The sequence below is a fragment of the Theropithecus gelada genome, chromosome 15, assembly GCF_003255815.1.
Source record: "Theropithecus gelada isolate Dixy chromosome 15, Tgel_1.0, whole genome shotgun sequence".
Classification (NCBI taxonomy): Eukaryota; Metazoa; Chordata; class Mammalia; order Primates; family Cercopithecidae; genus Theropithecus; species Theropithecus gelada.
The window spans coordinates 15,339,669-15,358,218 of NC_037683.1; the positions used below are offsets into that span (position 1 = coordinate 15,339,669).

At 37.9% G+C, this 18,550-nt stretch overlaps 1 protein-coding gene across 6 annotated transcripts in view; it reads left to right on the plus strand.

The window, feature by feature from the left end:
- DENND1A (DENN domain containing 1A) overlaps positions 1 to 18,550 on the plus strand; it is a 544,396-nt gene that overhangs the window by 140,650 nt on the left and 385,196 nt on the right. The gene's annotated exons all lie outside the window — the stretch shown is intronic.

Here is an 18,550-nt window from a genome sequence, read left to right on the forward strand (position 1 = left end):
TTCATAGCCTGTTTTTTCTAAGAGTGGCAATTAGAGTTGAAGGTGCTAAAAGTTGCTTCTCCAGGGTGCTTATCCACACTTTGATGGAATACAGTGAGCCTCTTAGAGCTCTTTAAAGAGTGGTCCAGGCACAGTTATCCATCCCTGTATATGTAGATTGCTGTTTAGAGTTGCAGGTAATTTTTCTTTCCACTGGCACTGAAACAGAGTGTTATAATGAAACCAACAATCTTTATGCATTTATAGAAACTATAACAATTTTATGGAAATCTTTATATAGAAACAGTGTTTCTTGTACAAGCTCTATAAGCAATGCAGAAACATGGCACATTGGGAAAAATTAAAAGGTGCCCTTTCTCTTAAGGTTTTATATTGCCTATGTGATTTCAAAATTTCACTATAGGCAGTTAAACAAATTATAAAAACATATACCAACTATATACTAAAAAGGAACAAAAATATGTTGCATAACTCAGGCTAATTGTGATGGAAATTGGCATTTCTGAGTTGCATGTAATTGCTTAAATATGGAGTTTTCATCTGTTCATGCTTGAGGTATGCTCCCTGCAAAACATTTCTTAAGCTTACAGTTATTCACAGTATAACCAATGTAAATCAATTGGAAGATTCTGATTAGAGAGACAGTAGAGATAATATTTAAAGAAGACTTGCAACTTATGTGTTGAAAATTGCCTTATTCTTTTCGTGAGAGCTCCTGGATATGAAAACTTTCGTTTACTTTCTTCAAAATTTTGATACGCCAGAGACAAAACATTTCCATTGTAAAACGTATTCATGCCCTAATTCATTGAAAGGATACAATTTCATAAGAAAATTATAGATATAATCTAGTTCCTAAATTTTTTGTTACTATGAAAAGAAGCTACATTATACCAACATTGTATAATATGACACACATGTATAGTATTTACAGGAAGTATAAAACAAATTATAAATTTTGATTATTTTTGCATCATCATTAGGCAGAGAAACATAAGCAGCAGTGTGGTGTATAAAATGTGACGTTGATTCCACAAAGGTTCTGCCAGTCTTTCGACAGTGACTCGTTTAAACCATAGGTCTTCACATTGGAATTAAGATTTTGGGTTTGTGGTCCTTGGGGCCCTGTATTCACCAAGCTCACAAAGAATGGAATTGAACTTGGATGTATCCCATTTCTCTTGGAAACTTTTGAGCTTTCTTGTTTATTTTTTTATTCTTTTCCAAAGTGGGTGTTGTCATGCTTCCAGCTTGCTTGCAGGTTCTCTTCAAACTAGATCCAGTTTAACCACTTTAAATGGTGAGGTCACCTTTGATCTTGGAAACTTTTTATGACACTATATACCATGGAACAGAATTTGTAAATTCATTTAACTCTCATCCAAAGGACTTATATAAGGGTCAAATGGATCACATTTTAAAATGGTTCTACAATCTGGTCTTAAAAAGAGCAACTTATGGTTACAAGGGACTATATTTTCTGATTCTTTCCCCATCATATCTGTTTTTGGCAGCAGAAACAGTCTAGGAGACTAGGTCTGATTTTGTATATTAATTGAGAGATTGATGAGTGTACTATCTGCAGACTTTGAGCCAGACAACGTAGCAGGTAAAGAGGAGGAGAGAAGTAGATTCCATCTCTCCCTTGAAGGAGCTCACTGCCTAGTAGGCTATAGAGTAATGCGTGTCTTGGATGTTTTGTGGAATAACGGCATGGCCACAACGCTTGAAAGTGGGAATGTCTCTGAAAACTAGAACCACTGGGTGGTGGTGCTGCCATGATCACATTCCTGCAGTTTCTTGTTCTCTGTCACATGAAGCCATAGAAGTTAGTAGACTTAAATGGTATAGAGAAGCAAGTGGAAAGTCTTGGAGCTGCCCTTAAAGGTTATCTTTTAGGCTTGTTTTAGATGTGCGCATTTCTTTTTTCTTTCTTTTTCTTTTTTGTTTTTTTCAAGACAGTCTTGCTCTGTTGCCTAGGCTGGAGTGCAATGGCACAATCTTGGCTCACTGCAACCTCCACCTCCTAGGTTCAAGCAATTCTTATGTCTCAGCCTCCTAAGTAGCTGGAATTATAAGTGTGTGCCAACACACCTGGCTAATTTTTATATTTTTAGTAGAGATGGGGTTTCATCATGTTGGCCAGGCTGGTCTCCATCTCCTGACCTCAGGTGATCCTCACACCTTGGCCTCCTGAAGTGCTAAGATTTCAGGTGTAAGCCACAATGCCTGGCCAGATGTGTGCTTTTCTAAGAGTCACTGTTGATTCATGGGTTTTTCAACCTCTTGCCCAAAAAGCTCACTTTCCATATTTCTTAGTAACTTGGCAGTCTGGAAATGTAGGTGGAAATGTAATTTTCCCATCCACAGTTATAAACTCTCAATCCCTTTAGACCCTTCAGCCTAAGAGCTGATTGTTAGCATGATAGCCACAGCGTGCTCTGCTGAAGCAGGTTTCTTGAAGTGGATATCAGTATTCGTGAATGCCACCAAATGTAGCTATTCTGAAGGACTGCATTACAGATTTCTAAGGTTCATTGATAGATTGCAGATGTAGAAATACATCCCAGCTTAAATATCTGCTTCTTTGTATGTGTTTAAAAGTGTCCCACTGTTGACAATTGGCTAGTTTAAATGTTTTCTAAGTATAGGTTCATAGATGGGTAAAAAAAAAAATAGTCTATCACAGGTTGCCTCTTATTTTTCCCCATGTTGTTACTAGTAAAATATATCACCTTGGACAAATGTCAAGGTGCTTTTGTAAAGTGTTTGCTGAAGAAAAAACACTTTTCTGTTTAGTTTTGTATTTTAGAGCTGGGGTCTCGTCTCAGTCTGTTGCCCAGGCTGGAGTGCAGTGGTGTGATCATAGCTCACTGTATCCTCAAACATCTGGACTGGTCTCAGGCAATTCTCCTGCCTCAGCCTCCCGAGTAACTGGGACTTCAGAGTGTGTACCACCATGATGCCTAATTAAAAATTTTTTTTTTTTTTTTTTAGAGACAGGGGTCTTAACTATGTTGCCCAGGCTGATCTTGAACTCCTGGCCTTAAGCAATCCTCTTCCCTCTGCCTCCCAAAGTGCTGGGATTATGGGTGTGAACTACCATGCTCAGCCTCAGAAAAACTACTTTGTATATAAGAGATACTATTCTGTAATATCCATATGCTGAGTTTTTCTCATTTCCAGAGAAGGGTGAATTTAAGAATGGGATGGGGTTGAACTGACATCTTAATGAAAATATATTTCAACCTTAAACATTTAGCCAAACTCAATTGAAAAATTGAGACATTTTCTGACTTCAGGCTCCTCTTTTAAGTTGAAGATTTCTTCCCAATTTGGTCACTCCCCAGCTGTTACAGTTATGTAGAAGGAACTCATTAAAAAGACAAATTCTTTTTGAGCCATTCTTTCTGAAAGCACGCCAAGCTATACAGCTATGTTGTACTACTACTTATTTGAATCTGACTCCAGGAAATGGTAATTATGCAATCCTTACTTACACATTCTTACGAGAATGTTCTCTTGGGTTTATTCTGGATCCCAAAAAGCCCCACTAAATTTTGTCTGTGAGTACTATTGGATGGTCTTGTTTCTAGTAAGTTACGCTATGATTATAACTAAATGGACCATGTCTGCTTTTGAGAGCTACAGTCTCTGTTTTCTCTTAGCCTCATAGAATCAGTCCTGGTTGCTCCTTGGATGCACCTACAAGTCCTGTTCATTATTCTTCCTAAATTGCCCTCTAGTCTGTCCTATTCATCTGTTTCCCTCTGCATTCACACTCAAAGCTTCTCTTACATGGACTCTTCCTAATGGTCTACAACCCAGTGACCCTACAATCACCACCCTCTCTAACATGGCTGGAGATGACTTTCTAAAACCTAAATCAAATCACATAATTTCTCTTTAGTCAAAACTGTTGATGGTTCCCTGGTGCCTTAAAGATCAACTCCAAATCTCTTAACTTGGATTTAAGGCTGGTCACAGTCTGACTTTGACCCAGCCTCTAGTCTTACTTCCTAACTCCTCCCCTTACAGCCCAGATATAGGATACCTCCTCATTTCCCAGCTTGCTTGGCTTTTCTTGTCCTGTATATTTTTTGTCCAAACTGGCTTTTGGTTGGAATATTTTTATCCTTGTTATCCTGCAACTCCTACCGCAGTATACTTCTGTTTATACACCTTGTATCACCTTCTCTGTGAAACTTGCCCTGATGGAATTAGTCACTTCAGCCTCAGCTCTTAGGCAGCAATTGGAGCATCCACTCCTACATTGTCTTGCTTGTATGTCTGTGTCTTTGCGAATCTGTGAACACTTCAAATGTAGAAATGGCTATGGCCAATGTTAGGGACCCTTTGAGCAGCTAGGACAGATTGGAGACTCAGTGAACAACATGAGGTATGTGATACACAGATGTAATTGCTAAAGAGTTAAGATTCCAGAAAGGAGAGTGCAGAGGAATGATTGTGGTGATTAAGAGCTTGGACTTAGGAGCAAGACTGCTAGGGTCTGAATGCTGGCTCTGCCATTTACACTTGGGGACTTGATTTCCTCATCTAGAAAGTAGAGATAGTCATAGTAACTACTTTGTAGGATAGCTGGGAGGGTGTCATGATTTAAAATGTGTGAAGTGCTTAGAATAACACCTGACACCAAATCATAACCAATAATTATGTCGTCTCTCCTATTACTGGGCATAGATTTAAGTAAGGCAGCAAAATAACGCGGTTTTGGTGCTTTTGTCAGGTGTTAGGGTTGTGTATGGTAACCGTTGCCTCTAGAATTTCAGACTGATGATCCCAGGAGGGATTCTGGAAATGCCTCCCTTTCTAAACCCACTGTTTCAGAACAAAATTTAGAGAAGTCACAAAGGTAAAAGCAAATATTTTGTCAAGTAAGGAAGAAGAGATTTAATCAGAAACAATTCCTGAATATTTATGTTCTAAAATGTACTGAAAATATAAAAACTCTTTAAATGGTGATGAAGGGGTTTCAGATAATTACTTTTTATGTATTTTATTCCAGTTGTGAAATCTATATGTTGAGATTCCCATGTTCAAAACTTCAGAAATTTAGTAATGGGACCACTGTCCTTGTAAATGAGCCCTTTTGATTGTATGTAATATTTTGTATTACTGCGGTAGCTTTCATTTTTAAAATACTCATATACAGTACAGTAAAGATTCCTCTGATTATTATAATTTTCAACTGTATAACTTCAGTAAGTTTCAGATTTCAAATGTGGTATAACATGAAGCCCAGACCGTGGGTCTGAATGTGTGTGTGTGTGTGTGTGTGTGTGTAGCAGATGGGGGTTGGTAGGTAGAAATGAAAAGGTGTTTGTAAAATGAGAATCTCTTAAAACTTGAACTTATCAAAGATTATTTACATAAATTGTGTGATATAATGTTGTTTCACAGTGCTTTTATCCCTGGAATATTCTTATCTAGGTTGTCTAGAAGATACTAATTCGTTTTTCAAAAGTCAGTTCAAATGCCACCTCTTTGAGGAATCTTTTACACCCCCCAGGTAGGTTTCTATCAGAAAACCTAAAACACTTTATACTTGTTTACCTGTCCTCTCTCCCTTTCCCAGGCAGTAAGTCAGAGATTCTTGCCGGCTTCGTGTCCAGATCTCTAGGACCTGGTACTGTGCATGGCTGTTAGGAGGCCAAGTATTTAATGTATGATAAGTGACTGAATAGTCCTCACACTGTAATCTTTGGGCTCAGAATGTAAGCTAGGTAGGACAAACCAAGACATACCTTTATTAAATCTCATCTTACCTAGAGAGGCTTAACCAGATGTGTTTATGATTCTCATATTTGAGTGTATATCGGACATGATGCCTCTTTGTGTAGTATCTAGTTTTAGAGGTATAACTTGTAAAGTCTTGAGAACATTTTTTATCAGAGCACTTTTCGAACCTGCCAGATACTTACCATTTCTGGTGATCTAAACCTCTGGCAAATTGAGAAATAGTTTTGCATTTTTAGAATGTATCTGTTTACAATAAACAGATTTAATGGCAGCTAGAAATACTTTTTTATTATTCGTGTATTACTTATGTCTTAAGAAATATCCCCTATCCCTTAAAATATTAAATTTTTATTTTTATTATTATTATTATTTTTAGACAGAGTCTTACTCGGTCCCCCAGGCTAATGTATAGTGGTACGATCTTGGCTAACTGCAACCTCTGTCTCCCAGGTTCAAGCGATTCTTCTGCCTCATCCTCCTGAGTAGCTGGGACTACAGGCATGTGTCACCACGCCTGGCTAATTTTTGTATTTTTAGTAGAGAGAGGGTTTTGCCATGTTGCCCAGACGGTCTTGAACTCCTGACCTCAGGTGATCCACCCACCTTGGACTCCCGGAGTGCTGGGATTATAGGCATGAGCCACCGTGCCTGGCTTTTTTTTTTTTTTTTTTTTAATGTTTAACTCAAAGAAAAGTTAAGAGGCAAATATCCCCATGTTATATGAGATATGACTTTAGATATGACACTTTGGGCAAAGACTACATTTTTTGGCTTCATCTTTTTCATCTGTAAAATGAAAAAGTATTGGCCGGGCGCGGTGGCTCAAGCCTGTAATCCCAGCACTTTGGGAGGCCGAGACGGGCGGATCACGAGGTCAGGAGATCGAGACCATCCTGGCTAACACGGTGAAACCCCGTCTCTACTAAAAAATACAAAAAACTAGCGGGTCGAGGTGGCGGCACCTATAGTCCTAGCTACTTGGGAGGCTGAGGCAGGAGAATGGCGGGAACCTGGGAGGTGGAGCTTGCAGTGAGCCGAGATCCGGCCACTGCACTCCAGCCTGGGCGACAGAGCGAGACTCCGTCTCAAAAAAAAAAAAAGAAAAAAAAAAAGTATTAATAATACTAACTTTGTAGAATTGGCAGCAAAAGTAGCCATAATGTATACACAACACCTGAATTCATCTAGTTTAATAAATGTTTTCTGATGTAGTATGAGGAAAAAGAAGTTTGATGCTTCTGTGTAATTGATGATGTCTGATATTGCATCTACGTCCCAGAATGTAGGTAAGTCCTTCCTGTATATAAAGAGCCTGAAATCGAGTGATAAAACCTCACTATTCTAGCACCACTCCCCAATTTCTCATCACAAGGCAGATGAAGCAACTGTTTATTGTTTTGTTGCCCTCCAGACAAGCCATGGTTTTCCCTCTAAGATTCTGGTGACCATAGTATCCAATCCAGGATACTTTTGAGACTGAAAGGGAGCACAGTGACTACACAGAAATCATGGGCATAACTGGGATGTCCTGGGCAAACTGGTAGGTGAGGTTACCCTACCCTAAGGCCCTTCAACAGAACAGCACAAGCATTTCACTCTACTCCTGCAGTTGGAAGTGAGGTTGGAGAAAGGCTTTATCTGCATTCAACATAGAGGGCTAGTACTGCACAAAATCTTAGCTGTGTGAATGCTTGTGACCCTGGAGATGGAATGTTAATCAAGATTCTCAATCTCCATCCTTTAGTAGAGAGGTAGGCAAGTTACTTCACCAGTCTACCTGAAACTAATTTTACTTAGTTTTTAAGATGCATTCCATCGATAGGAGAATGATGTCTGCATAAAATTAGTGGTAGGATCTCTGAGTATATAACACTTCTAGCAAGACCTAACACATAGTAGTTGCTTTATCAGTCCCTTTCCACTTGTCACGTAACCCCCCCACCCACAGCCGCCCCAAGAAAAGATAACCATTGGTAGATGAGGAACAAAATAGAGTCTAAATAGGTTAGTTCCACAATCAGAAGAAACTCCTATAGGTCAATATAGATACTTTATATATATAATTCATGTTATTAGGCAAAATGGTAAAGCTTTGACAAAAATGTGATATTACATTTATACAAACTTTAATAGGCTTCCCTATTCCTTTCATTTTCAATGTCAAAAATAAATATTAAAGTTTGATCTCTGATCAGTTCAAGTCTTTGCTTTGGCCCATGTGGTCTCACTGCTTCCTATGAGGATTAAACAAGGAGGCATGTAGACTTTAGCACAGTGCATGGCAATAGTAAGTGCTCAGTCAATGCTATTTCTTCCCTTCTTAATCCAGACTATCATCCAATCATTTTTTTCAGCACTGTCATTCACTGGATGTTTCCTCTGTGCCAGATACTCTGGGGAACACTGGCAATGGGTGTAACCCCCATCATTCTTAACTCAGTCTAGAGGTAATGGTCAATTTGATGATAGGAATGATAGACACAGGACAGGATTACAAGGTGTCGACTTGGGAGAGGCGAGAAGCTCACTGAGAATAGCCTCTAAGTCCTCCTGGGGTCTGGAACATGTGAGGTAGACGGAAGGTTAGAAAGTCTCGTGCAAGGCTGGGCATGGTGGCTCACACCTGTAATCCCAGCACTTTGGGACACTGAGGCAGGCAGATCACTTGACGTCAGGAGTTCGAGACCAGCCTGGCCAACATGGTGAAATCCTATCTCTACTAAAAATACAAAAATTAGCTGGCGTGGTGGGGGGCGCCTGTAATCCCAGCTACTCAGTAGGCTGAGGCAGGAGAATCGCTTGAACCCTGGGTTGCAGTGGGCTGAGATCTCGCCACTGCACTCCAGCCTGGGCGACAGAGCAAGACTCCGTCTCAAAAAAAAAAAAAAAGGTCTCATGCAAGTGGAATGTGAAAGGATCTAATCCATGATTTGGCCCCTACCAACTTGTCCAGTCTCCTCTGTTCCAGCATGCCAGGCTGCTTTTCAGTTCCTTGAATGTGCCAAGGAACACAAGTGGGTGAATCGCTTGAGTTCAGGAGTTCTAGGCCAGCCTGAGCAACATGGCAAAACCCCATCTCTACCAAAAATACAAAAATTAGCTGAGCGTGGTGGTGCACACCTGTGGTCTCAGCTACTCAGGAGGCTGAGGTGAGAGGATTGCTTGAGTCCAGGAGGCAGAGGTTGCAGCGAGCCAAGATTGCACCACTTCCCTCCAGCCTGAGCAACACAGTGAGACCCCGTTTTGTTTTGTATTTTACAAAACAAAACAAAAAAGAATAGGAACCTGGAGCTGGAGAGGTAGTTCAGAAGTGAACACTTGAATTTGAGAGTCACTTACCTTGTGCTGATAATTGAAACAAAGGTGTAGGTAAACTGCTAATAGAGGAGGATGCGGAGAGAGAAGGAGAAAGAAAAAGTCCTGGAAAGGAGTTGAGAAGGGGCCCAGAAATAGAGCAGTGAGAGAGGCAGGAGGAGGCCCTCCTGTAGTCTTCATCTAACGCAACGTCATTGGACAAGTAATGTGTTTTGAGTAAGTGGGGAGTAGAGCACCAGAAGAGGCTTTCTGCTCTTTCAATATTGCTTTAAAAATATTCTAAGCCAAACAAATCTCAAATTGAAGAGCTCTCCATTATCCATAGAGCATGAATTCATTTGTCTGTCAAGAAAACACATGGACCTTACCTATAGAAATGAACTATATTGATCGAAGAATTGTCTCTATGAAGAGTCTATGCCACAAAACAGTTGTGAATTCTGGGTGGTGGAAACATGTTTTATTTTAATTATTTGTACTTTAAACATTTTTTTAAATAGCACATTTGTGTGCAGTAGGCATTTGGTCATTTGGCCAACAATCACTTGTGAATTGTTGAATTACCAGAGAACCAACATGATTGGCATTGGCATTTTACCTTTTAGGATTTCTGAATTTGGGTTTTTGGGTGTTGGTGAGTTTGTTTGGGTTATGTGGTGTGGCCAGGCTCCTTAACTCTAGATGGGGTTTGGCAGACTACAGCCTACAGCCAGCTGGTCACATCCTGCCTGGGGCTGGATTTTGTATGGCCTGTGAGGTAGGATGGTTTTTTACCCTTGTAAAGGATTGTAAAAAAAAACAAACAAGAACATGTGACAGAGACCATAAGTGGCCTGCAAAGCCTAAAATATTTACAATCTGGCCCTTTTGAGAAAAGTTTGCCGGCTCCTTCCTTAGGTTATAAGTTGCACATGAAAGGAATCCAAAATTTCATAGGATAAGCTCAAACTGATGACTTCAATTCCAGAACGTCTTGAATGTCTTAACAATTTTAAAGAGTGACTTACCTGTTGAATCATGAGAACACATTTTTGGTGGTGAAATGCAGACTTGATTGAAAGACTGCCTTGTATGATTTGACAGTACAGTCAGATGGTAAAAGAACTTCTGTACTGTATGATGTTTCAGAATAGTTCTGTAAAGTGTCTGAACGTATTCTGGTACCATTGTTGTGTTTAATTTGTCTGAGGCAGCCTCAGGTAAACACTAGAATCTGTATGTTGCAGCAAGATATGCAAAGTAAAATCAAATATATATGTGAGATTGTATTATTTTATTGTATTTTGCCGGTCTTCTGAAGAGACTTTTTTTTTCTACTTGCAAAAAATTAAGACCCTGAGTGTTAGATGTTAGAAAACTTTTTGAATTATGTAATTTCTTTATTTCGGTAGTGTTTCATATCACCTCCTTCTGTCTTTGTAATGAAATGTCATCAATCTGTTCTGAGTGTAATTTTTTTCAGTCTTGAATCCTCCTTATCCTCCTTATATCTTCCTGTTCTTTCTATCAGAATCTGCAAGTTGTAGGAAATAAAAGTTGATTTCAAACAGTTCTGTAGCACTAAACAGATGACTGTTTAGTGAGACTGTCTAATCAATTGCTAAATAATTCTCTCTCAAAAGCAGATTTGATATTTACATTTTGATTTTCATATTCTGCTCACAGTGTTTGTTGACGGTGTCTAACATTCCCTGCCACTGGATAAATAAAGCCTATTATTTCCTTTTCAACATTTTAGGCTATTATTCTCATACAAGAGCTAATAAGCAGAAGGTTAGGTATATTACCAAACTATGATCCTGTCTATCAGAAGAAGCCAGGAACCTTGATTAATATGCCTTGTTAACTGATGATTTCAGTTCCATACTGGTAGTGCTAGAATAATTTGTATAAACCAAGCAGTACAGATTCCTTATTTTAGCACTAAGACTTACAAAGGCTTCTTTTAGCAGCCTTTAATTTTGTACTTATGTATGTGACATAGCCTGTGGCTGTGATAGCTACTGTGAATCTGCAGTTGTTTTGGGATGAAAGGAAGAGGCAGCTGGAAACTCGGTAGCTACATCTAGCTGTCTACCTAGAGAAGGCCTTGATTTCAAGTTTATCTAAACAAGCTCGACTAATCCCAACTATCTAGGGGGATCCACTGTCAAAACAAGCAGCGTGGCCCTGAGGCAAACACAGCTATACAGAAATGAAGGCTGGGGCTTCCAATACTCCGATGACTGCATACTGGAGGCCTTTTTCCCCCCTGAAAGAGGGTAAGAGAGGTAGAATTTGCATAATGCCTTTTCATTGGAAACTTTTGGAAAGCTGACAGACCTTCAGCTTATAGATCTGTAGCCACAATACAGAGTCTATAGGAGAATCCTTGAATGACCTAACCATATTGAAAGAAAATATAAAAGCGTCCAAGTATAGCCAAGTGAGAGAGGAAAAGAGGCTGATGCATTGTCTAACATCTGCTGTACTTCTCGTTAGTTTTGTTCTTTGCTATTCTGTGTGGACTTTGGAGAAGCCTAAGACAGCCTAACATGAATCCTATAATCTTCCTTCTGAATATTTATGTAGCGTGCCAGCTTCTAAGCTGTCCTTTGCGTTTTCCTACTTCCCCCTCATTTTCATGCTCTCAAATGAGGCCAACATTTCAAAAGCTAAATAAATGTTTGTGAATGTTTATAAAAGATTTGCATAAATTTGTCCTTGTCTGACAAAGATCACTTTTTTCTTATGCCAGTTCTGAAAAAAATTTTTTTTTAAGGTTTTGGTGCTTGTCTTGACAACAAAGTCCTGCATCCCAGAACAATGATTGCTGATTAAGTGGGTATGCAATTGTGACTGAATAGGCTTTCAAGATTCTGAGTAAAAAGACCTATCATCTGAAGGCTGAATTATAGAATTTAAAAAATGTTATCAGAAGTACACATTTAAATCTATTTTTTGGTACCATATCATTAGGTAAGACAAAGCAGTCTTACAAGTTAAAAGTATAGCCACCCATGGTTTAAAACATTCTCCTGTATACATTTTAATAATTAGAATGTTTCAATAACTCAGTGTATCACTTTTCTTCCCTATGTTTGAACATATTTAAAAATAATTTTTAGACCTTCAGGTACTTTTTGGAAACTGTAACTCTACCAGTTGTATGCGTTAATACGGTTACCGGGGTGGTGATCAGAGGGAATTTACCAGGCAGTCCTTTAAGATATCTGAATGCTCAATCATACCTTGAGAAAATATAAACTACATGAAATATGTGTTAGGGCTTAATTATAGGACACACACACACAGCACCCAGACACTTATGCCACCGACGGGTGTTTGCTGAATTCATTTATCTTTTAAAATTAGAATGGATTTTGTGGGGTGGCAGGGGAAGTTGTGGGTAGAGGTGCTAATTTAGTTCAGAGATATTTGAAGATTGGCAGGAGAGAGAGGTAACAGCCAGTTCTGTTAGTCCTTTGGTTGTATTGGTTTAGAGGTTTAAGTTGTCATTAAGGCACAAACTAGAGCCACTTCTCTGACACAGTTTTTATCACATCTGCTAGGCTTGTGTCCCAAGAGGAGACGTGGAGAGCAGTGAATTCAGCATGGGCCCATTATCGACTGCTTTTTCGTGTGTTGTAAAAGGAGTGAGACCTCAGGGAGGCTTGGAGCCTCCTCCCGTGTAATGTCCAAGTCAGATTTGAAGGACTGGTGGCAGGAAAGCTTTGGCCTTGGGGTGTGAATTCTAAGAAATAGAGGCACAATTAAGTTTAAAAAATTCAAGGACTTTGAGCTTGATAATGAAAGATTTTTCTCTAGACTAATGTGAGCAGAAAAGTTGCCCATCTGTGCACATTTTTGTGTGCATTTAAAATATTTAAAAGCTGACAGCTTTTAATATGCTTACAAAATAGTATTTCTATCAGTGCTTTTTTTTTTTTTCCTTTTCTTTTAAAATAATATCTTCCTAAGGGCAAGTTGCCTCTTCAGTGAAATCATGTTTGCAGTTTTACTGTTGGGACCCCTGTTCCTTTGGTATGTTCTGACTTGTGTCCCCTCTTCCCGTCTTCCTTTCGGAAATACTGATAACATAAATGTTCAGATAACAGGAATTAAAATGCTTAAGGAAATGAGCAAGAGAAAATATTTTAGAGTAATCATATTAAGTCCAAGGAATTACCACTGAATTCTGATGTCACTGAATGCTAATTGTAAGAGATCATAACCAAATCATTTGTTCATTTTGGAAGTACAGTATTTGAATTGTAGCATGTGTGAAGAATTTTATTGGCATTTCATGCTGACCTTATAAATATAGCTCTCTCATTTTCAACCACTTTGTGTAAGATTTAAAATTAATAAAAGGGAATCTTGAAATAGAGGATGTTATATAATATCATGATTATGGAATAACTTTGTTTTAGATAAGTTTGAAGAACATGCAAAAGGATAAAGTAATTTTGTTAAAAAGTTTTAAAAATAAGATTATTTTTGCTTCAGACTTCAAAGGACATGAAGATGTATACTTAAAAGTGGTTTCAGAGGGGTCTCTTTTACTGTTGAAAGCGTTCTTCTGCACTTAATGTCCTTGATAATTTAGATAAACAGTTTATGTGATACATGTTTATAGAGTATGATGAATTTATTATAATTTTATCTTTGAATTACAACACTGATACTACATATTAGGTATTACACAAATTGCATAATTATAACATGGGTATGACTCAGAATTAACTGAAGTTTATAAAAAGTAAACTAGGGGTAAATATTGAAATGTACCAAAGAAAGGAAGCAGACTCTGTAGCATTTGAGCAGCTTTGTTAGAAATTTGACCTGGCTTTTATGTTTGGGTGTTGAAAGGCCTTTCTGTAAAACCCCTTATTCCAGGCTTCTTTTTCCCACTGAAAAAAAAAATAAAAATTTGGTTGTAATTATGCTATGGGTCTTAGATTTAATTTGACACTTATAGTGAAGGAGAAAAATTTTATTTCCTGTGTTCACATTTAGGAAACTTCTGATCAACATTTTTGAACTTGGTGCTAATTAAGCTTCCAAGAACAACTGCTTTACCCTTCTTAATCATAAGCATTTAACACCTTTGTGAGCTTTCACTGGGAGCCCCTGGTTTTAACTTGAAATGGCTTAAGGTAGAAATTCTGTTAGCTTTTTTGTATGTTTGGATTTTGCATGTGTTCTGTTTTTAACTTTCAACTTGAGTTTTAAGATCATCAATCAGAGGCTTTTCTTTCAAGTAAGTGGCACTGCTCCCAATTGCAGGACTTAGAGGGTCAGCATTTCCCTTATGGTATTAAAAAAAAATTAAACATAGGGAGTATTTTAGGAATTTGAGCTCCACTGATCTTTTCATCACACACCTACATTTTGAAATGAACAAATAAATTAGATATAAGAAACCCAGGAAATGTTCTCCCACGGTTTCTCTTCCCCTTCCTCTTTCACTCTTGTTTTTGGACAAAGGTAAATTATCAACTGCTATATCGGCTTTCAGCAAGCCCCAAAGAGGCTAATTGTGGCTTTACATATTTTAAAATACATTCATTTTTCAAGCTATCTCTTCTCTTTATTTAAATGTTTTCCTGCACACATGTTTTTCCCTTTTAACTATTGCGAATATGTCTCATCTCCCTACATTCTGTAACTCCAGTGGACACTATAATCACCCTGCACTTTTATCTTTCAGATGGCATTTATTTATGGGGTGTGTATGTCTGTGTTTTCATCTGCCAAATAAAACTAATTTTTGTTTATAGGTTTCAGTGAAGCAATGAAAACAAAGTATTTGACATCTGGAATGTTGGTCGTTGCAGGATTTCCTATAGCCCCCTACCTAGCACCCCAAGGTCAGGGTGAATTAGTCTAGCCTTCTCATTAATAATCTCAGTTAACTTCATTGAATTTGGTCTTCGAGGTTTTGCTTCCAGATAGGATTCTATAATGGATAATATTATACATTTAAAACTGTACTGCATTCTTAGGCTCAGTATCAATGGAATGTAATCTAATTTCTCCAGATTGGAGTAAATTCAGGCTTTCTGACCAGATGAGAATTAGAATTGGATGAAGTGAATCCAAAGTAGACTGAAATGAATCTCGAGTTCATTTCTGAATTTCATTTGCAAGTGTATCCAGCGTTAGGTGTGTTAATTTCATATTTTGGTTCATACTCTGAGGCTTGGTATCTCTTGTGGGCAGAGCTTTGTAGATGTTACTTTTCTACTGCACTATGCAATCTGCTTCTTCATGTATGCATAACTGAAAGATTTGTGCAACTGCCTCTCTAACACACTTCCTCCCTGCCCCCTCTGCTCTTATTTCTTCCCACATGAAGTATCATATATTTTGTTAGGAAGAAAAGCCCTTTTGGAAATTGCCTATTTCATAAATTGTCTGGTGACACAAAGGGGTTGAATGCTGTATTCTTGTCTCATTTATTTTGAAAACTTTGCTACTGAACTCACCTTAATCAATGAGCTCAGTGTTGTCTCCAATAAGTTATGTGTTGGATATATTGATTGGGAGGGATTTTAGAAAACCCGTCTGGGGTTTATAATGTCAGCAGTGTTTTGATTATGAAAAGAGTTGGAACCTGGGGACATGGAACCAGGTGGCGAATGTCCTAAAGCCAGTGGTGACATGGTGGACTGGTTTCCTCCTGGGATCTAGTTCATGCCCTGCACTTTAACTGTGGTGACTGGCTACTATAGATTCACTTTTTTTGCTCATTAAAATGTTAAAAAATCAAACTGTACATAAAAAGATTTGTGAAAATATAAACTTGGGAATTGATCTGTAGAGCTGGCACGCAGTCCTCCCCACCCCCTGCCTTAGCAATGAGGTCATTTACATTTCATCAGCTGTGCTGCATCCCCAAGATCCGATTTATGTGGCAGTAGTTGAAGTTGCACCGACGCTGGTTGTCTAAAAGAGCTTGTGTAGGCAAGAGAAACGGGAAAGAGAACAAGAAAATTACCGTCTTTAAAGAAAGTGCCCTAGCCAAAGACACAAGTTCTAGAGAGAAAAAGCGGTTGGTACCTGGTTAATGACTGTTGTCCCAATAAAGTTAATACTGAAAGACTGTGGGACACTGCCATGAATGTGGTGCTCAAAATATATTTAAATCAGGATTTTAAAGCCCCCTCTCTCGGAGAGTGGTACTTTTCGTATTCGAATAATTGTATTTTTCTTTGGGAAAAGAGGATAAGGCATGAATGTTTATGTGTAAGGAAAACATCAGTATTAAGAAAATGCATTTATGTAATTGGTTTATTAAATTGGTTTATTGCAGTTTTTATTTACAGAGAACATTGCTTGTTTTTCCCTGCCTCTTCCTGTCCTCCCCTTCCCAAATTAAGAAGTAGATATCTCAGTTCCAATTGCGATAATATGTGAATATGCAGAACACAGAGTAGATGCTCATTTTTGTTTTTTCTTCTGACGGCACACCACCATCTTGTTTGACTTAAATTGGAATATCAAGCTCTTGTAATATCACAAACATGAAGGAACATATTGTAATGTACCAACATGTGCCTACATTGCCTATATTCCCTTTCTTCCTCCCCTCCCCCCGCCCCATTGCTTAATTAGATTTATTGCTGTTTGCTTGGGTAAAAAGGAAAGCTGGTGGGTGGTTACACTCAGCCTACACTGGGTATTTTGATATTTGTTCTAATATTATCTGACAGACAAGTTCAAGGTTGGTTATTACTCTTGACATTAGAGAGTGGTAAGAAGTTTCTATATTGTAGTGAGTAATAAGTTGGGCATATTAGATTCCTTTGACTCTGCTGTAGAGCACAATGCCTTCTCATAGCCATGGGGGTCCTTTCTTTCAAAAATCTTTGAGGCCTTTTGCCAGTGCAACTCCAGCATAGAGTAGAGAAGTGCTTTCTGCACCTGTAACTTTTGAGGGGTAAAGGATAGCTGTCTTTGTAGCCGATGTTGGCAATGAGTGAGCACTGAATACTGAGTTTTAAAGAATGGCTATTTTATATACTGAAGTTAAGAGATGCTTTCTGTTACTATTCAAAACTTGAAGTGGAAGGAAATTTGTAAGGAATTTGTGTCTGTGTAAATCATAAGGGTTTTGTGTATGTGAATTATACTATACTTCATAATTAGCGCTGCAGGCGTTAAATGTTTTATGTGATCTCTTTTCCTATCTTTGCCTGATAATAACATTATGCACTGAAAAATTGCCTTTGTTCTGATTCTGTATTACCTATTGCAGTTTAAGCATGATTAGTTTATAAACAGTATATATGCCTGAATGCCACATTATAAAATTAACTAATATATAGGTAATGTTTCTTAGAATATGCTGAGGTCTTCTCATCCACTCTTTTTCACTTCTTAGTTTCCTATTCATTTTGTTACTTTATTTCATGGCATGCCTTAGCAGTGGTGTGATATACATAATACCAGTCCAAGATGATATTAAAAAATAGGATATGCTCAATTGAATTATGTAGGCGGAACATGCTCTGGCAGAGCAAGTCAATGTGCTTTCTGCTTCATTGAGTGGGTTATTAGATTGATGTGGTTTATTTCTTGAATGATAGAACTGGTTTTAAAAATAAATGAAGCGAGAAGCATCAATTCAGTTAGCATTGATAATTCATTATTATTGGTTAGAAAAGTGCTACATTTGTAAACTGATCTTTAATTTATCACTTGGATTAGGGTTTGCAATGGGCAGGTTTGTTTTAATTTGAACCAGCTTCTCAATGACTGAAAAATGTGTTCTTCATTTTGTCTTGCAGTTGGGATTTTAAATAGTTAAAAAGCAAATCAAATGCATGAAAGGAATACTTTTTTAAAATTTATAACATTGGTCTATGAACTTATGATAAGCACCAACCGTGGGCTGTCCAAGTCTGCAGTTAAATTAAGTCAAGCTAAGGAAAATTCTATGAAGGAAATGATAACTAACTACCTGTCTATGTGGTTAGCTATGTGTATATGTGCTATACATATGAAATGTGTCTTCTAGGGAAAGTCACACACCACTGTTTATTGTGTGTCATGTACTGTCTTTTTCTGTGGTAATGTCTTTTATGAATAAGTTGTTAAGATGTCACCTTACTTTGTGTACCCTAATCCTGAATACTGTGCTTGGCTTTATGTACCTATATATGTATTTTTTTTAAAAAAAGACATTTAAACTGGTAGTTTGCTTTAGATTTTAGTAAATTAAAATCAGGTGAGTATGTTCAATTATGATGATATTTCAATAAGAATAGTATATACTTAAAATTGTTACAGTTTGGTTCCAAAATAAATGTATGCCCAAAATGGCAACTTCTTTGTAAAGTTAGTAAATGAAGTTTTAAACTCTAAAAAATGTAGCTGACATTGTTCAGGGACAATTATCTTCAAGTTGGCTTTCCATTCTGCTGTGATTTGGCCTATTGATGTTGGGAAGCGTTGTCTAATCCCGGCCCCCTCTGTTCCTAGGTAACAG